The following is a 20,631-nucleotide window of genomic DNA, read 5'->3' as shown; positions in this document are numbered from 1 at the left end:
ATGGGGGGAAAATTTCGAAGTTGGGAAGTTGGAGAAATGAGGGAAATGTGTTTATGTGTTGGTGATATATGAGTTAAGTAGCGCTGCATGAGTTAACTCACACAACGCTACTTAAGTCACGCATAAGCTATAACGTGCGCAAGTTAAGATGCGCAGCGTGGCTTAACTTGCGCAGGGGTTATTTAGGAACGGCTGCAGGGCGCGAGAAAAATGTGCAGGGTGAAGAGCAAAATTCAACTTGCTTCACGTGTAGCCACACTTCAATTAAGTTATGATTTTAGTCATTTTAACCTCATTGTACCACACTTCAAAGTAGGCCACCCTTTGTTATATCATATAATCATTGATCCATGGTAATAATAGGTAGTAATATATTAGTTGACTCAATAAGAAAATGACAATTTATTTAAAATGACTCTAAATTAAATACTAAATAAATAAAAATAGAATTAAAACTTAATTAAAAAGACTAAAAAAATGTGATATGACGGACTGTCATCACAACCCCAAACTTGAATCATTCCTTGCCCTCAAGGAATTCACTTGTAACATTGACAATTGACGGTTAAATAACAATTACCTAATCAAGCGATAATACCCAAAAGTTCATCTTCAATGTAACACCCATACTAAATGTATCTAGAATATTTAGCATGTGTGTTAACTTAGTACTGGATACATTAAAATTACAACATAATTTCGACCGAATGAATATATACACCAAAATATAAGTTCTTCGTACATCTGATAAAAATATCAACTGCCAAATACATATATCTATTAAGTATTTGAAAACATAGAATATCTTCATCTGGCACGACACGAGCTCTTGACGATAATCCATTCGACCACATATTTGCCACCTCTTGATACAAGCAACCTGCTAATCTGTAAAATAAATAAAAGGATTGGGATGAGACAGGATGTCTCAGTGAGTTCCACCTATCCTAGGCTCTAGGCAATCTCGAGGGAAACCTATGATCGCCATCTGACTATACTCAACCCATTTCAGGTTTATACGTGCGTGTGTGGTCTACATACCTGAACGATCATGAGATACTAAGATCATTATCTGAACTATCTAACATATTCCTGTAAACTGGACGATCAAGGGTAGACTAGGATCGTCAACTGTGTGCTATTATAAACTTGTTCTGATGCGTATGCATATACATGTTCTGTGTAATGAGCCCAATTGAAATAACAGCCCAAACAAATAGTAGTAGCAAGGAAAGTGGCCCAAATAAGTTGCAGGCCCATTCTGAAAACAACAAGAACTCTACACAACACTATAGCAGTGAGAAGAAACATGTGGAAGGCGAACCACGTTTACAGGGAGTGCGGAAGAGTTCGAGACAGCGGTTTGGAAATTCTCAACTGAAGGATTTTGAGTGGGGATGATTGGATATAACTATGAAGAGAAAAGTGGAGGAGGTTATGTGAATTGTGGTATCTAACTTCTTCTCTGAAACTTCTTTCTTTCTTCTTGAATGCTTATTCTTCTTTACATTGTAATTTCAATTCCTCCAATCTGTCAAACTATATGTGACAGTATCTATTACTTGTAATAATTCCATTGTCTTGGTGTTAATTAACAAGTATTTAGATAATAGTGTTGTTATCTCTGTCGAATTAATTTTGTTCCTTACAATTTGGTGCTTTCATTCCCACCATGGCTGACAACACTAGACTAAAAGAGCTTTCTGCTGATATGAAACGCGTCTTGGAAGGTATGGAGAGACGCGATGCTGAATCTGCGAGGCGCGACGAAGAATACTGGTCTCGTTTTGAACGCATTGAAACAACACTTGCTGACCTTGCCTTTGCCAAGTCCCCTGGTGGTGTGAACTCAAAATTTGAACGCAAAATTGATCAGCCGTTTCAGGTAAGGAACATTAAGCTTGACTTTCCTCGATTTGATGGCAAAGATGTATTAAATTGGATCTTTAAGGCGGAACAGTTTTTTGAGTACTACAAGACTCGGGATGAACATAGGTTGACAATTGCGGCGGTGCACATGGACAAAGATGTGGTGCCTTGGTACCAAATGATGAACAAAACACAACCATTTCATTCATGGGTTGGTTTTATTAGAGCTTTAGAGATGGAATTTGGTCCTTCACCTTATGAAAGTCCCAGGCCAACATTATTCAAACTATCTCAAACAGGTTCTGTCAATGATTTTTATTTGGAATTTATTGCCCTATCTAATAGAGTTTATGGTCTAAGCCCAAAAGCCTTATTAGATTGCTTTCTTAGTGGATTAAAACCAGATATAAAAAGAGATGTTATGTCCCAGAGCCCTGAATCCTTATTGAAAGCAGTTTCTCTTGCCAAATTGTTTGAAGAAAAGTATATAGTCAAGCCGAGAGCCACTTACCCAACCACAAATTCACGTTACCAGACCCCAAACACTACACCCACCTACAACCAAAACAAAAACCAAAACTTGCCACCTCTTTTACCAACACCAACACAAAAACCATTCACTTCACCACCAAAATTTAACAACATTAAGAGGATTTCACCGGCTGAAATGCAAATTCGAAGAGAAAAAGGGTTGTGTTATACCTGTGATGACAAGTTTAGTGTGAACCATAAGTGTCCCAATAAACAACTCCTCTTAATGTTAACCGAAGAGGAAGAGACCTTAACCAATGAACCTGAACCCCCGGACCTTACATCTAACACAGAACCTATAACTGAGACAGAACATCATCTATCATATAATGCACTTAAGGGTGCAAATGCTCTGGGCACCATTAAATTCCAAGGACAAATTAATGGAGTCGATGTGCAGATATTACTGGATGGTGGCAGCAGTGATAGTTTTATTCAGCCAAGAATAGCACATTTTCTCAAGTTACCAATTGAACCGGCGTCGCAGTTCAAGGTTTTGGTGGGTAACAGTAATACAATGACCTCTGAAGGGTGCATTCGAGAATTACAGGTCATGGTGCAGGGCCAGAAATTACAGCTATTGTAATATCCCGCTTATCAGTAACGGAATATTACCCATCAGACGCGTCAGAGGACAAATATTCATGGAAATGTCTATTAATGGCATAAGTCATGTATGAACTAGATATCAGAGATTAAGTGTTACAGAACGTCAAGTACGACGGAAGAATGTTTTTATGAAATATCAGTCAAGCAGGGGTTTATGTATCAGTGTCTGGTTAAGCGCGACCAAGACGAAGGGCATTTAAGTAAACTCGCACAAGGGAGTATATAAGTGTTTTTGGGGCCAAAATATTCATTTTCCCATTTCACTTCTCTCTCTAGGTTTTGGAAAACCTTTCTCTCCCCCTTCTCTCTAAGAATTGCGCCTCCCTCTCCTCTCTAAGTCATCCAAACTTCTTCAATACATGATCAAGCATGGCTTAGCAAGCAAGAAACAAGCGAAAGAAAGGATTTAAGCATGGTTTGGTGGAAAAGGCAAGAATCAAGGATGAAGCCAAAAGCTAGGGTTTGAACTTGATGCTTGAGGAATTGCAAGAAACATGATTTGGTGAGTTCCATAGATAGTTTACCTTCACTTGGTTGTGTAAATTCATGCTAGAAAGTAGTGAATTATGTTTATGAGAGGTTTAGAACCTTAATGTACTTTTGATAAATTCTTGTTGATTACTTGTTAGTTTGCCATGAAAGATGTATAGAAATGTATATATATGTTGCTGGATGTTTTGGTGCATTGCAGGAACCATTAGGATGAGTTTTGGGTCAAAAACTGGAAATTTTGTACCTCAGACCCGAAGAACTACGCTATTAGCGAAATCTACGCTAATAGCGAAATTCTTCAGGATGAACCACGCTATTAGCGAAATCTACGCTAATAGCGAAATTGACAGGATGAGCCACGCCCCAGCTGAGCTATTAGCGCAGCTCTCTGGACTTGGCCAACTTGCTTTGGCCTGTTGGCCCAGTTCAGGGACCGTGGTGCATTCCGTAGCTTTTCTTTCAACGTTTTATAACTTTATAACTCCAAAACAACATCTAGGCAATGCACATAACATCAAACGATTCTTGAAATGAAAATCATGGCAATCTTAACAAGAATGGCAAGAGTGAATCAAGAGAGAGTAAGCCGATATTACTCGGGTAGTGATGAATCAAGTAAGGGCATGAACGTAGAGCCTTGACATAGCTTGTCAAGAACTAGAATAGTTAGTAAGGAATAGAATGCTAGGCATGAGTAGTATGCTTGATTAGATACGAAGTGATATAGAGTATTCTCTTCGTATAGAAACTAGGGAGCCATACGAGTATGGCAAGACGTGAATTGATTAGACATCTCTTCACATAGCAAGCTAAGCAAGCATATAGTTTACCTCTAGTCGGATCGTATAGGCATCCGAGGTAAAAGAAATATAGTGTATAGATTTAGTACTCATGCATTTATAGACCAAGACATTAAGTTAAAGGTGCCATGTCTCTTGAGACCACACTAGGTTGGTGCAAGGGGTTTCCATTAGGTGAAACGGGGTTAGCCGTAAGGAACCCGCATGTCACTTAGTAAGAAAGAGGTAGTGGTCGTGTCTCTTGTGTCCACACTAGGTTGGTGCAAGGGGTTTCCATTAGGTGAAACGGGGTTAGCCGTAAGGATCCCGCACGTCACTGCAGGAGTGCCGTTGGTTATACCTTAGATAGGTTTCCATCGGATAGATAGGGATTGCGCTCGGGGTTACTCCACTCGGGGCTTTCCGTAAAATGAACTCAGATAATGTTTGATTGTTAAACGCTAACTTTATGAATGAACTTGACTATGCATATTTATTAGATATATTTATGTTATGTCATAGAGCCTTGGCGTAGATCGTCAAGAACAGTAGAGCCTTGACGTAGATCGTCAAGAATAGTAGAACATAGACGTAGATCGTCAAAACTAGAATGATAGCAAGAGAAGATACGTTGTTAGAAACATCGTATTATGCACTAGAGCAAATAGATAAAGATATACCGAAGACGATCTTAGGTTTCCCCTAATCGTCCGGTTTAGAATTGTGTCATGATTATAGTATGTTTAGGCCTCGATACGTAGAGAGTATTCTTGGCGTTGCGGTTTTAGATTCCCCTCGACCGCCATGACACATATAGGAAGAGAAGCCTATAACAAGTGAGATGAGACTATGACGGCCCTAGTATGCACGACCGTCTAAGTATGCAAGTCCCCACACACGTATAATCAACCGTCAGGTTGTATTTTAGACACGTGGTGACCGTAGGTTTCCCCTGAGGTTGCCTATAGCCTAGGATTTAGGGGAACTCACTGAGACATTATGTCTCATCCCAATCCTTATTTGTTTCAGATAAACAGGTTGGATTAGCAAGCTAGTAGCCGAATGGATGATGCGTCAAGTGTTCGTTCGTACCCGCTGCAGGACGAGATGGTTATGCAAGGATGCATTCATTATACTTTAGAAAAGTTGAGTTGTATTATTAAGTACGAACACATTTGATTGTATTTATATTCATTCGTAGTTGTATTGTTGTAAATTTTTAATGTATCCAGTACTAAACTAACGCACGTGCTAGACTTTCTAGATACGTCTAGTATGGGTGTTACAGCTATCATCATTTTTATTACCAGTCGCAGGGGCAGATTTGATACTTGGAGCTTCGTGGTTGGCTACCTTAGGCCCTCATGTTGCTGATTATAGCTCATTAACATTGAAATTTTACTTGAATGGAAAATTCATTACCTTAAAGGGTGACATGACTTCAAGTCCTATGCAAGCTCAATTCCATCATTTGAAAAGGATGTGCCATACAAATGCCATTGCTGAATGTTTCACTCTACAGGTCCAGCATCAAGATAGCCTACATGACCATGCAATTGAACTTCCTTCAAACTTGGAACCTGAACTATCGCTTTTATTGGATAATTATCGTATGGTTTTTGAAGTACCATCAGGATTACCCCCTGCAAGAGAGCAGAATCACGCTATTAAATTGGTGGAAGGATCCAACCCAGTCAAAGTCAAGCCGTATAGGTACCCTCATAGTCAAAAAACACAGATTGAAAAACTGGTGGCTGAAATGCTTCAGGAGGGGATTATACAACCTACCAACAGCCCCTTTTCATCCCCAATTCTTTTAGTAAAAAAGAAAGACGGGACTTGGAGGTTTTGTACGGATTATAGAGCACTTAATGCAATTACGGTGAAGGATAGTTTTCCAATTCCAACTGTTGATGAATTGCTAGATGAACTATATGGGGCCCATTTTTTTTCTAAGTTGGTAGAACCTGAAGATAGACACAAGACTGCTTTTAGAACCCACCAAGGTCACTATGAGTGGCTAGTCATGCCATTTGGCCTTACTAATGCTCCAGCTACATTCCAAAGTTTGATGAATAGCATATTTCAAGCACAATTGAGAAAATCAGTTTTGGTTTTTTTTGATGATATTCTGGTCTATAGCCCAAATTGGCTTTCTCATTTGCAACATTTGGAAGAGGTACTGAGGATTCTGCAAGCCAACAATTTGTTCGCTAAACTTTCTAAGTGCTCATTTGGATTATCACAAATAGATTACCTTGGTCACACTGTCTCAGGCAAAGGAGTCGAAATGGATAAAGCCAAAGTTGAAGCTGTCTTAAACTGGCCGGAACCTACTACAGTGAAGCAATTACGAGGATTCTTGGGATTAACTGGGTACTATCGGAAGTTCATCAAAGGTTATGCTGCCATTGCTTCCCCGTTGACTAATTTGCTTAAAAAAGATGCTTTTAAGTGGAATGATACGACGAGTAAATCTTTCAGAGAGCTACAACATGCTATTACTCAAGCCCCAATTTTAGCACTACCGGATTTTTCACAATCCTTTATTCTTGAGACTGATGCTTCAGGTACGGGCATCGGAGCAATTTTAAGTCAACAAAATCATCCAATAGCGTACTTCTCCAAGAAATTATCTCCTAGGCAGCAAAAGCAGTCGGCATATTCTAGAGAATTATATGCCATAACAGAGGCCTTGGCTAAATTCAGACATTACCTATTGGGCCACCATTTTATTATCCGCACAGACCAGAAAAGTTTGAAGAATTTGACTGAACAATCAATCCAAACACCGGAGCAGCAGAATTGGTTACACAAATTTCTGGGGTATGACTTCCAAATTGAGTACAAGCCGGGAAGAGATAATGTGGCAGCAGATGGCTTGTCTCAGTCATTTTTTATGGCTTGGTCTGAGCCAAAAACACAATTTCTAGATAGATTGCAAGCAGCTATGGTAGCAGATCCGCAATTAAACAAAGAAATGGAGTTGTGTGTGGCCAATAAAAATCCAAACGTCAAGTATACAATTAATGACAAGCTTTTATATTGGAAGGGTCGTTTGGTTATTCCTCACAAACATGCATTAGCTACAGAAATTCTTGAGGAATATCATTCAGCTCCAATTGGGGGATATGCGGGTATTGCTAGAACACTTGCAAGAATCAAGAGAGAATTCTATTGGCAAGGTTTAAAAAATGATGTGAAAACTTTTGTGCAGCAATGCAGAATTTGTCAACAAGCTAAGTCAACAACTACATCTCCGGCAGGGTTGTTGCAACCCCTTCCAATCCCCAATCAAATTTGGGAAGATGTGGCTATGGATTTTGTAACGCCCATACTAAACTTATCTAGAATATTTAGAATGTGCGTTAAATTTAGTACTGGATACATTAAAATTACAATAATAAAATTTCGACTGAATAAATATATACATCACTGCAGGATCATACATTTGCTTTCTGAATACATGTCTGGAACCGTGATGAATAATCTGAACTAGTATGACACGAGCATGTGAAAATATATCATTCAGCCTCCTGTATTGTCTCCTTGCCACGTACAACCTTCTGATCTGAAATAAAATAAAAGGGATTGGGGTGAGACGGGATGTCTCAGTGAGTTCCACCTATCCTAGGCTGCAGGCAATCTCAGGGAACCTAGGATCGCCATCTGTCTCTAAACTCAACCCATTCTGGGTTTATACAAATTTGTCATGCATAACTGAGCGATCGGGGGATAACTAGGATTGCTATCTGAAATGCTAAGTCAGCTCTGATACTAATGCTGAAATCATACTCATAATTATATTCATAATGTCTGTCATATTATGTTAGAAATGTTAGCGTTGAACAAACAATATTATCTGAGTTGATTTTACGAATAAACCCAGGTGGAGTAACCCCGGAATTTATTCCTCTGATAACCGGTATATATAAATATTTTCCAACTGCCAGGAAACCCAACTGACGGGGATACCGGACTCCTCTGATTATTGTGGGGTCATCCTCACGGATAGTGCCCGTTCCAACTGGCGGGAACCTTTCGTATCCAACTGGCGGGATAGCGAAAGCCACAATTTAATAAATCAATTAATGTCATATCTGTTAGTGAGAATTAAACTCTCGTCTCTAACTGAAAATGTGTCAATAACTATTCTCTTCTCAAAAATGGTATTTTACCCGGGTTAGTGACTTACCCATAACTCTTATTCATGGCCAATTTACTCTAAACATTCTTTTACATAAATAATAATGCTATATGGTAATACGTAATTAGAGGTCATAATAATACATTTCGGCTACACGTTCGGTATAATCAGAATTTATATTCTGAGCCAAACCAAACCATTATATTACCTTAAAAGTGTAAATTACATTAGCTAAGATTTGAAACAAAGTAATAAAACCAACATTTCTCACTTTCCAAAATTATAGCCGAAATGTGCATATTTATTCATACTTGTGCAAAACTTGTCATAAAATTTTTTCCTCTAACTCATACACTACCATAACCATAATTATCAATATAAAACCATTTTAGAGTACACTAGTAAGGGTAAATATCTTAAGTCATAATGTCTCTATGTTATGTCCTAACACACTAGATCATAATCTATAATTTCTAAAGGCATAATTTATTCTAAACATTCTTTTATATTAATACACATAGCAATATGGTAGTATTTGGTTGGAGGTTCTTATAATACTTTTCGGCTACATATCCGGAAAAATGAAAGTTCAATCCGTAACCACCATTAGTCGTGTATTCATTTAAAAGTTTTTCATTCCCATTAGCCAAAGATAGAAAAATACCAAATATTTAACAAATTTCTAATTTCCGGAATCTAGCCGAAATCATACACATATTTCAAAAATGTATTGAATCCTTACCTAATAATTTTCCTCCAACTTCTATACTAACATAAGCATGGCAATTAACATAAAAGCAAATTCTAGAATATATTAGCAAGGGGTATTTAGCCTAAACATAATAGCACTAACTATGTCCTAATGCTCAAAATCATAATTTATCAATCTAATAGCATAATTGAACTACCCAAAAGGGAAGGTTTACTAACTAAAGGAACTCACCTTGATAATTTGAATTCTCCAAAACAACTTATGCTCTGCTTAAAGCTTCCGCCAAATTCTTATATCTTTCGTGCTATGTTGTTCTGCGTCCAATCCTTTCAAGCATTCAAGAACCTCCATAAAATTAGGGTAACTTAGTTAGGCGATATTCCTGACCTGAACTCCTCATGTGCCATCTCGAATAGCTCCCGTACATCAAAACCCGCAGGGTGCACATCTGAAATTTCCAGCATCAGTACCCTCAACTTCAAAATTGTCTACAGACTTCAATACTGGACCAAAATCAGTGAAACCGGTGCCAAAACGACGGCAATTTCGTTAGCTAACCATAGCAACAAGAACCACCTGATTCGGAGTTACAGAGAGAAAGTTATGACCGTTTTAGTAAAGCCCTGTACCAAAATCCGTAACCAGAATCCAGCAGAAATTACCAAACTTTAAACATGTTTTCCGACTTCATTCCTATTCCGAATTACATGAAATTTATATCCGAATTGAAGGGAATTGAGTGTACAATCCAAAACTTCAATAATTACTCAATTTCAGGTTACACAAACAACACAGTGACGAAAATACCAGATATATTCTATACGAATTTTGACTCAATTCCATGAAACAAAGTCATATATGGCTTAACCCTCACATCAGTTCCAGCACCAATATAAATGCCATTAAGCTATAAGTTAACATTCTTAAAACAACTTATTTTTTTTATTACCTTGCAAATCTCCAAGCAAAACACAAAATCACAATCTTAAAACCCAAGCTCCAATCTTGATCCTTTCCTCCACTTCTTGCTTCTAATTTACCATATTAAGTCATAATCTGTTCCATTCCAACATGTATGTATTTAAGCTTGAATTCAAACAAAACCCCAACTGGTGGATTGATGGTAAGGATCGGTTTGGGGAGGAAAAGAGGAGAAGGTGATTTTTTGAAGTTTCATTATAGGTCAATCTTACATGAGGAAAGTGAAATTGACTTTGCAAGTGGGTTTAACCATTGATTGGTAAGGATTTGAAGATTATGGTGAGGAGGAAGATAGAACCGTGAGAGAAGAAGAAAGAATGAAGGGGAAAATTCTAATGGACAAGGAAGAAATGGAAAGAGTGAGAGAAAAAGGAGGATTTGGCTTAAAAAAAATCTCAAGTCCCAAATGACCAAAATGCCCTTCAAGGGAATAGACGTGATTATCCTCCGTTAATTTGTAACCTTTTAATTCCTCAAGTTCGTACGAATAACATGTAGGATATTTACCGAATATCTTCGTTTTTCTCAATAAATAATTAATCCTATGAAAATTATTTCCATTCCGACATGTAACTGGTACGACAATTTATTTAAAATTAAGCGAGATATTACAGATTTCATTACGGGACTGCCTATGTCTTTTGGTTGTACAGTCATCATGGTAGTGGTGGACAGATTGTCTAAGTACGGTCATTTTGCAGCCTTAAAAAGTGATTATACAAGTAAACAAGTGGCTGAGTTGTTTATGAGCACTATTGTCAAATTGCATGGTATGCCTAAATCAATAGTTTCAGACAGAGATAAGGCCTTCACAAGTAATTTCTGGCAACAACTATTCAAACTACAAGGCACTACACTAGCTATGACTTCTGCTTATCATCCACAGTCTGATGGGCAATCAGAAGTTCTTAACAAATGCTTGGAGATGTATCTTAGATGCGTCACCTTTCAGAATCCAAAAAACTGGTTAAAAGTGTTACCGTGGGCTGAATACTGGTATAACACTGCCTTTCACAGTAGTTTACAAATGACTCCCTTCAAGGCAGTCTATGGCAGAGAGCCACCAACTTTAACCAAGTACACGCTGGATAATAATGATCCACCTGCCTTACAAGATTTGTTGCAGCAAAGGGACCAATTACTAGCACAGTTGCGTGTTAATTTGACCAAGGCTCAAAATCAGATGAGGGTTCAAGCGGATAAGAAGCGAAGACACATCGAGTTTCAAGTAGGAGATATGGTGTTGGTTAAGCTCCAACCTTATAAGCAGAACTCTCTAGCTTTGCGAAAAAATCAGAAGCTCGGAATGCGCTATTTTGGACCTTTTCAAGTCATTGAAAGAATTGGATTGGTGGCGTATAAGTTGCAGTTACCACCATCAACAAAAATTCACCCTGTATTTCATGTCTCTTTGCTTAAGCCATTCAAGGGCGAGACAAGTGAACCATACATTCCAATGCCGCTGCTGTCCACTGAACAAGGTCCTATCTTGCAGCCTTTAGCTATTTTACAATCACGAAGCATCTTCAGGAACACTACGGCAATTCCGCAAGTGCTGGTGCAGTGGGAAGGTTTGGGAACTGAGGCCGCAACATGGGAGGACATAGAAATAATGAATCAGTATTACCCAAATCTAAACCTTGAGGACAAGGTTTGTTTCAATGGGGGGAGAAATGTAATGAGCCCAATTGAAATAACAGCCCAAACAAATAGTAGTAGCAAGGAAAGTGGCCCAAATAAGTTGCAGGCCCATTCAGAAAACAACAAGAACTCCACACAACACTATAGCAGTGAGAAGAAACACGTGGAAGGCGAACCGCGTTTACAAGGAGTGCGGAAGAGTTCGAGACAGCGGTTTGGAAATTCTCAACTGAAGGATTTTGAGTGGGGATGATTGGATATAACTGTGAAGAGAAAAGTGGAGGAGGTTATGTGAATTGTGGTATCTAACTTCTTCTCTGAAACTTCTTTCTTTCTTGTTGAATGCTTATTCTTCTTTACATTGTAATTTCAATTCCTCCAATCTGTCAAACTATATGTGACAGTATCTATTACTTGTAATAATTCCATTGTCTTGGTGTTAATTAACAAGTATTTAGATAATAGTGTTGTTATCTCTGTCGAATAAACTATTCATGTAAAACAACTTAAAGTTCATAATTTCTCACACAAAGTCATAGCTACCCCATGGTGGGAACTAACTAAAGGAACTCACATTTACTCCTGCAATCTTTCTACAGCTCCAAGGATAACTCAAACTCCACTTCTGCACCTCCTCTCTAGGCGAGGCTTCATGCTTGCTTCGGCGAGCTATCGCAATGAACCCAGATTTTCCACAAATTCTGCATCAGGTCTCATACTTCGAAGTTGTCTCCAGACCTCAATACTTAACCGAAATTAGTGAAACTAGTACCAAAACGTCGGCGATTTCGTTAGCTATCCATAGAAACAACAACCACTTGATTCCGAGTTATACAGAGAGAGTTCTTACCATTTAAGTGGAGCCCTGTCCCAAAACCCGTAAACAAATTCCAGCAAAATTTACCAAACTTCAAATGCATTTTCCGAATTCATCACTAATCCAAACCACATGAAATTTATATCTAAACTGAAGAAAATTAAGCGTAGGATCCAAATATTCAATAATCACTTAATTTTGATCAACACAACAAAATATACGACCTAAAAACCACAACCTGCCCCTTAAGAATTTTAACCCTTTTCTCAGAAAGTTCAAGCATAATCATACTTTTAACCATAACAACTCATTTAAGCCAACAACTCAGCCATACAAAAATCCATAACAGCCAGATATTATCACTAAATTCCAACAATTGTGAACATCACTAAGCTATAATTTAACATTCTTAAAAATAGCTTATTTTCTTATTACCTTGTAAATTCTCTAGCAAACCCAATATCACAAGCTTAAATCCCCACTTCCACACACACAAGCTTCTAACTTCAAACTCCTCTTGACATTCCCTTAACCTTCTTGCTTCTAAACACCACAAGAAAATATAAACAAAGCTTCAATCGAACATGCAGACACCACGTGAAATCATTCAGATAAAATTTCCAATGAACCAAAAAGGGGAGGATGCTTGGCTGAGAAGTGGAAGAAAGTAAAATTGAACTTGCTTATAGAGCTTAAATGTGATAATAAACAAGCTAGTACATTTGCATGTAGGATAAATTGAACTTAAATGGATGAATTTGTGAAGTTGAGAGAAAAGAGGGTGGGGTCGAGAGATAGTATGGAGAGAGAAGGGGAAAACGTTTTCTGATGGTGAGAAATAGTGGAAGGGAAAAATGAAGATAAGAGGGTAATTGTCCCCTTAAATATATGCTTTCTCATCATTTACCAATTTGCCCTTTTTAAAAAAGAATTGTTTAGCTACCGATAAATGACACAACGATCTAAGAATTTACGCCGCATATTACACTAGCCATATGATGAGCCAGTTTAACTTGCTTGCATTCACCATTCACAACTCCATGCAACAATTTGATAAGGGTTCACACACAGTCGACGTGCAGGTCTACATATTATCATACGCTTGAAAAGTTTTTAAACGTCAATCAAAATCAATGTCATTACACACTTTGAGGTATTTTAGGGTTATAACAAGGTTTAGGTAAAGGTGGGTAATATTTGGATAAGTAGGCTACACAAAATTTGAGTTAGGAACTACTGCGAAAACTAAAGCAAAGATTAAATCCCTCATTCACCCTTTGAAACAACAATTGTAAAGGTACTAAAGATTATTTGTAACTATCGAGACAATCGAGTTTGAAATTACTCAGATTTTTCATTGTTTGTCCCCTTCTTCTTTTCATTCTATTTTGCACTTTTTTTTTGATACACCATTTTTGTGTATCTTTTTCATACTTTGTTCTTTGTTCTCTAGTACCCCACCCCAAAATTAGTTGGTTGCAAATTTCAAAAGCAACCCCAAACTTATTGTTTAGCAACACCCTACTTAGCCTAACTAAAATATAACATTTTGGGTTAAATCCTAAAAGTCTCTAGGCTAAATATGCAGTTTGTCACCGAACAAAAAGATCTAAACCTACCGGCTCAATTTGGCTTTCAAAAAGGATAATGTCAAATTAAATAAGGGTAGACTTCAAAGGTTCACATGACCAAGCACTTTCGCCTCAGTGTGTAAATGACAAAGACCAATCAACAATAAAGAAGCAATGCAAGTTCTAGAAATGTAGTTGCACGGAACACTCTATATAAGTAAATTGAAAAAAAAAATTGGTTATGAACCTTACAGTGTTAGATTTCTGGCAGTTGTGACTACCTATCACATATGCCGTACACTTCACCTTTGAATTTCAAGTCACTACCTCCTTATGAACTTTTGGAATACCGCTTGACTACACAATAGTTACTAAACTGAAAAAAGTCAATAAACAAGCAAATTCATCAATAATAAACAAGTTTAGATTCAATTACATAACAGGGGGTACACTGAGTTATCCAAATAAATAACACAACAATTAAAAGTTCAACTGACACAACTGACAAATACGGGTTATTGAAAAAAAAGAATTGATGTGGACTTTGATTTATTTTTTTTTTGTGTCCATCTTTTCACTTTTTTTTTTTACCAAATAGAAATACCTTCTTCCCCTTTTGTTCACATAATTCTTCCTTGCTAAATAACCGTTCCTTTTTCTCTACAACCAACATCACTTCTTCAATCTGAAACGGATATAACTAGCAAGAAATTTTTCTTTATATACCAAAGGGGGGTTAGTGCAAACAACTATACAACAGCGAAAAATATGTACAGATTATATACAAATACTCAAAACAATACAAATTGTCGTAATGCTTAAAATATCTAAACGCCAGTCCCCGACAACGGCGCCATTTTGATGTAATATTTTTCTATCAATCAAAAGTAAGTATTGTATATCGTCTCCACAGGGAGTAGCGCGATATTCAAGCCATTCAACAATCAATATTGTTCTAAGTGTATGGATTTAAAATGTGTGTTTGTGTAAACCTATATAAACTATTTGTGATAAAATAAATAGAGAAGAGATAGGACCATTTCGCTTGGGGTTAGAGACACTTGTAACGCCCTATTTTATAATTTATTTATTTGATGAGTGATATTTTTGTTGTGTATTGATATTTATTACTAGCCCCTATTTTATTATTTAGTGGAAGAATATATTTAGTCGAGAAATATAATTATTTAGAATAAAGAGGCTTTGGGGCAGAATTGGAATTGAGAGAAAATAAATAGGTTAAGGTTTATATAAAAAGGAGAGCTAGAGTTAGAAAATTATATTACGTGCAAAACTGTTTTGGAGAAAGAGGAGAAACCTAGAGAAAGGGGAGAAACCTAGAGAAGAGAAGAGTCAGAGAAGATAAGTCTGTAGAACCTTGTTGTCAACCAATCTAAAGTAAAGGTGGGACTAACCTTCTTTAATCATAAGTATATGATTCTGAAATAGGGATTAACATGTTTGTTGTTGCTTTATTTTGATGATTAGAAAAGTTAGGGTTTTGAAAAGAAGTTAGGGTTTTGAAAAGAAGTTAGGATTCTGAAATTGATTGTTGAAAAAGTAGATAATCCAATGAATTCATGATTAACTGCTGTTGTTGTTATTGTGACATGTTGTCGTTGATTTTTGGTTGAATACATGATTATAAGTGTTTATTACGAGTGTTATGATTATGGGTAATGTTTTGATTTAAATTGGGAGTCTTGTGTTTAAGTCTAGTGATTTAAGGGTGATTCTTAAGTGAAAAAACGCATTGTTAAACTGATTTCTTAACTGCCGTGAAGCCCAAAATCGGCCACCGAATTGTCAAAATCAGCCACCAATTTCTGATATGATTTTCCAGTTTCAGTTCTGCAAAAATCGGCCCCCGATTTGTCAAAATCGGCCACCGATTTTCTGTCAGGAAAATCTGGAAAACATTTACATTTTTCACCCTTTTCCATTTTGAACTTGCTTTTGGTGTAAACATGAAAGTTAGAGATAATTGTGTTAGCTTTCCAGTGGCTTTGGTTTGACTTGAAAATGATTTTTAGTTTTGGAGTTATGATGAAAATACTCCAAGGAGGTCTTAGTGACAGCATACCCTGTTTCCTGCTTATGTGTCTTTTTCACACGTTTCTGTTTTAAATTGGTCTTTGGTATAAACATGAAAGTTGTTGATAATTGTGATATCTTTCCAGTAGCCTTGGTTTGACATGAAAATCTGTTGTAGATAATCTATTATGTTTTTACAAAGATGCATGATGAATTATTGTTGTTTAAATACGATGTTATATGATGTTGTTCATGATCGATGAATTATTATGTGAATGTATATGTTGTTGAATATGATGTTATGTGTTGTTCATGATTGATGAAGTATTATATGAATGTATATGTTATTGAATATGATGTTATGTATTGTTCATGATTGATGAAGTATTTATATGAATGTATATGTTGTTGAATATGATGTTGTAATATCCCACTCGTCAGATAAAGGAAATTTTATCTGTTAAATGTATCAGAGGACTGATATTCATGGAAAGCTAGTATGATGGAAAATGTTAAGTACGACAGAGATATTATAATGTAATATCAGTCAAGTATGGACTTATGTATCAGTGTCAAGCTAGGCACGATTAAAATGAAGGGTATTTTGGGTATTCGCACGCAAGGGGTATTTAAGTACGTTTGGACCCAAAATATTCATTTCTCATTTCACTTTCTCTCTCTAGGGTTGAGAGAAAGAAAGCTTCTCCTCCTTCTCTCTACTTAGCCGCCCCCTTCCCTCAATCTTTCTCCATCAAGCCTTCCAAAAATCATGGTATTAGTGATCAAGCATGGATCAAAGAAGCTTCATGGGCAAGAAACAACAAAAAGAATGGATTGAGCTTGGATTCTTGAGTTAGGGTTTGATCTTGAGGAAGCTAGAAACTTGAAGGAAATGCAAGAAACATGTTAGATGAGTTCTTTAGCTAGTTCTGCTACCTTGGGTTGTGCAATTTCTTGTGAGAAAAACATGAATTTTGCTAAGTTATGTTAGTTATGGAAATTAGGGTTTTAGTACCCCTTTGTTTCATTTATGATCAAAACATGTTAATGATGCCATGTATTCCCTTTTTAACTGTTTTTATGTGTTCTAGAAGTACCAGGTAGCTTATGATGCTTGGATTTGAGGTTTTGATGAAAAAATACGTTTTCTGCAGAATTCTGGACTGCTATAGTTCGCCAGGCGAGCTGGGGATCAGTGCTTGATGAGTCATAGATAGTCTAATTTATTGCCTTATTTAGTTTAGTTTTATTTTAGATTTAGTTTTATTTTATTGCATTTTATTTTCTTTTAGAATATTTTACTTTAAATTGTCTTTTATTTTATTTTAGGAATGAATATATGGTGGAAGGTGCCTTGGAGCGAAAGAAAGAGGACTGGAGCAAATACAGCGCAAGAATACGAAGATACGAGGCAAAAATACAAATCCCCCTTACCAGAAGCTTGGCACGGCCTGTGCCAACATGTGGCACGGCCGTGCCCGTCCCCAGAGTCCTGTTTTGCTGCTTTTCTTCGGGCCCAAGTTAGCCTGTTGCAGCTTTACCGTTTTACCCTTTTAGTTGCTTAGTTTCTAAGTCAATTGTAAAGCTATAAATAGAGTAGCTCTCCACCATAAACATTCACCTTTTACTTTGCTTAGAATATTTCTATTTTCAATAAAAGTCTTTATTTCTTTTACTTTCCTTGCAATTTATTTTACTGTTTTTTTCTCTTCTTCCCCCATGTCTACAATGAACATGAGTGAGTAGACTTCTCTGTCTTGGGATTGTTGGGAAGTCTAATGACATAATCCCCAACAAACCAAGCTTAAACCCTAAATTTATGTAACCCTAATTTCTAATCTAGATTCATCGTCTTAACGTGGATTAACAATTATCAAACTGTGGAAGCGAAAGCGGAGGGTTTGATAATCGTTAATCCATCATCCCAAACATCAATTCATAAAGCGAGAGCGGAACTTTGATGTTGGAACAAGTGAATCTAGACAATAATTGCAAAACAGTGAAATAGTCTTTGCAATTATTGAGACAAAGAGTAGTTTCAATCCTCTATGCATCTTCTAGTAACCAAGTCAGCCAAATAGGCTTAGTTACTAGAAGTAAACTCTCACCGGACTTTCATTGGAAAGGTGAGGGGCTAAGGGAAACCGGTCTTTAGAAATTAGTGTGTAAACCATGAAATTAGATGTTTAAGTCTTGTCTAGTGAAGGATTTGTCATTATGATGAACCAATGATCCCGAGGCCCTTTATTAATATTGTTTTTACCTTCAGCAATCAAAACCCCCCTTTTCACTAAACTTTCTCCTCTCTAATCATTTTCTAAAAGTTGATTGAATTAAACAACTCCCTAGCGGAACGATACTCTACTTACTACTATTACTTCGATAGGCCGTGCACTTGCGGTTTGGCCCTATCAAGTTTTTGGCGCCGTTGCCGGGGAGTTAACTAATTTAATTAGCTTTTTCTTAATGATTAGAACTCTCTCTCTTCTTCTCTTTCTTTTTCTGTTTTTCTTTTTATTTTTCTGTTATCACTAACTTCTTGGGTTCTCAATTTTTTATGCGAAAAACCAGAAATTGAGTTGTAACAATCAACGAGATCGAAAGGTATTTGGATAAACGAAAGAGAGACGCACGAAATAATAGCATCATGGCCAATCGCACTCTCAAAGAGTATGCAACGCCGTCTACGGCTGAGCCATAAGCTGTTATTGTGTACCCAACGGTTGAGGATGACAATTTCAAAATAAAGCCTGCCCTACTTAACTTGGTGCAGCAAAACCAATTCTCGGGATCCCCCACTGAGGATCCCAATCTTCACATATCTGTTTTTCTACGGATTAGTGGAACCATGAAGGAGAACCAAGAGGCCGTAAGACTTCATCTCTTTCCCTTTTCCTTAAGGGATAGAGCTAGAGCTTGGTTCCATTCCCTCGATGTCGGTTCCATTACTTCATGGGATCAGATGAGGCAAGCATTCCTTGCCCGATTCTTTCCACCATCTAAAACCGCTAAACTTAGAGACCAAATCACTCGGTTCAACCAAAAAGATGGGGAATCTCTCTATGAGGCGTGGGAGCGTTTCAAAGAAATGCTAAGACTTTGTCCCCACCATGGCCTAGAGAAGTGGCTTATAGTCCACACTTTTTATAATGGCTTGTCTTATACCACTAAGATGTCTGTTGATGCAGCTGCAGGTGGAGCACTTATGAACAAAAACTACACGGAGGCGTATGCCTTGATTGAAGACATGACTCAAAATCACTACAAATGGACCGACGAGAGAGCCATCACTAGTTCTTCACCCTCCAAAAAGGAGGCAGGTATACACGAAGTCTCTTACTATGATCACCTTGCTTCTAAAATTGATACACTAACTGAAAAACTTGAAAAACTCAATGGTAGTGCTATCAATTCTGCTTCTACTCCTTCATGTGAAATATGTGGTATAACTGGTCATGCTGGTGTTAATTGCCAACTAGGTAGTGCTATTAATGGTGTTGAGCATATGAACTATGCTCAATACAACCAAGGGATGAGACAAAATCAAAATTTTTACAAAAACCAAAATCCCTATGGACAAGTAGCACCACCCGGTTATGCAAACAACCAAAGATTCACTCAGAAATCCAATTTGGAAATTTTGTTGGAAAATTCTATTGCCAACCAAAACAAACAACTTCAAGAACTTAAAAACCAAACCGGATTTCTGAATGATTCTCTTTCCAAGCTCAATACCAAGGTTGATTCTATTGTTACACGCTCTAAAATGCTTGAAACTCAAATCGTCCAAATAGCCCAACAAGTGGCTACATCTTCCCAAACACCGGGAGTCTTTCCCGGTCAAACCGAAGCCAATCCCAAAGCCCAAGTTAATGTCATATCTTTTGGGGGTAGTAAGTTAGGCGAAACTTTTTCTAAGGTTAGAAACATTGGGAAAGAAATTGTCAAGCCTTTAGGTGATAAAGTTGTGATAGAAGAAGCAAAACCACTTGAAGAAAACAAAACTCCATCCCCCTTAAATCCTGATAAGCTTAAACTAGAGGGTAAGTTTGAAAAATTTGTCAACATACTTAGGAAGATTTGCATTAAACTTCCCTTTGCTGAAGATTTGTCTAGGATGCCTCTATATGCCAAGTTTTTAAAGGAAATTTTTTCAAAGAAAAGGACTATAGAGCATAATGAGACAATAGCCTTGGCCAAGGAAACTAGTGCAATCATTCAAGAGGCACCCCCTAAGCTTAGAGATCCAGGTAGCTTTTCCATACCATGTGAAATTGGGAATGAAACCATAAACAAAGCCTTATGTGACTTAGGAGCTAGTGTTAGTTTGCTGCCTTTGTCTCTTCTTAAAAGGATAGGGATAGGAGAATTGAAACCTACCGAGATGGAATTGAAAATTGCTGATCGTTCTACCATGAAACTTGTAGGATTTGTTGAGGACATACCTG

At 37.3% G+C, this 20,631-nt stretch overlaps 2 long non-coding RNA genes and 1 other non-coding gene across 4 annotated transcripts; all 3 read right to left on the bottom strand.

Moving 5' to 3' along the window:
• Positions 1-389: 389 nt before the first annotated feature.
• LOC146946066 (uncharacterized) lies at positions 390-13,414 on the bottom strand. Its single transcript, XR_015026602.1, has 2 exons — positions 12,336-13,414; positions 390-888 (listed from the first exon to the last, which is right to left on the bottom strand). It is a non-coding gene; the product is annotated as an uncharacterized LOC146946066 (long non-coding RNA).
• LOC146946067 (uncharacterized) lies at positions 7,616-10,637 on the bottom strand. Of its 2 annotated transcripts, XR_015026601.1 has the most exons (3): positions 10,089-10,637; positions 9,371-9,832; positions 7,616-7,851 (listed from the first exon to the last, which is right to left on the bottom strand). It is a non-coding gene; the product is annotated as an uncharacterized LOC146946067 (long non-coding RNA). The 2 variants fall into 2 exon arrangements; XR_015026600.1 differs by lacking the exon at positions 10,089-10,637 and having other exon boundaries at positions 9,371-10,082.
• A 5,779-nt stretch (positions 13,415-19,193) lies between the features above and the next one.
• LOC146946065 (small nucleolar RNA R71) lies at positions 19,194-19,300 on the bottom strand. Its single transcript, XR_015029396.1, has one exon. It is a non-coding gene; the product is annotated as a small nucleolar RNA R71 (small nucleolar RNA).
• Between the last annotated feature and the right edge of the window lie 1,331 nt (positions 19,301-20,631).

This window comes from Medicago sativa, chromosome 2 (assembly GCF_051527215.1).
Source record: "Medicago sativa cultivar Bolivia chromosome 2, Bolivia_mono, whole genome shotgun sequence".
Classification (NCBI taxonomy): Eukaryota; Viridiplantae; Streptophyta; class Magnoliopsida; order Fabales; family Fabaceae; genus Medicago; species Medicago sativa.
The sequence above is the reverse complement of the archived record's forward strand: the minus strand, read 5'-3'. Positions and strand labels throughout refer to the sequence as shown.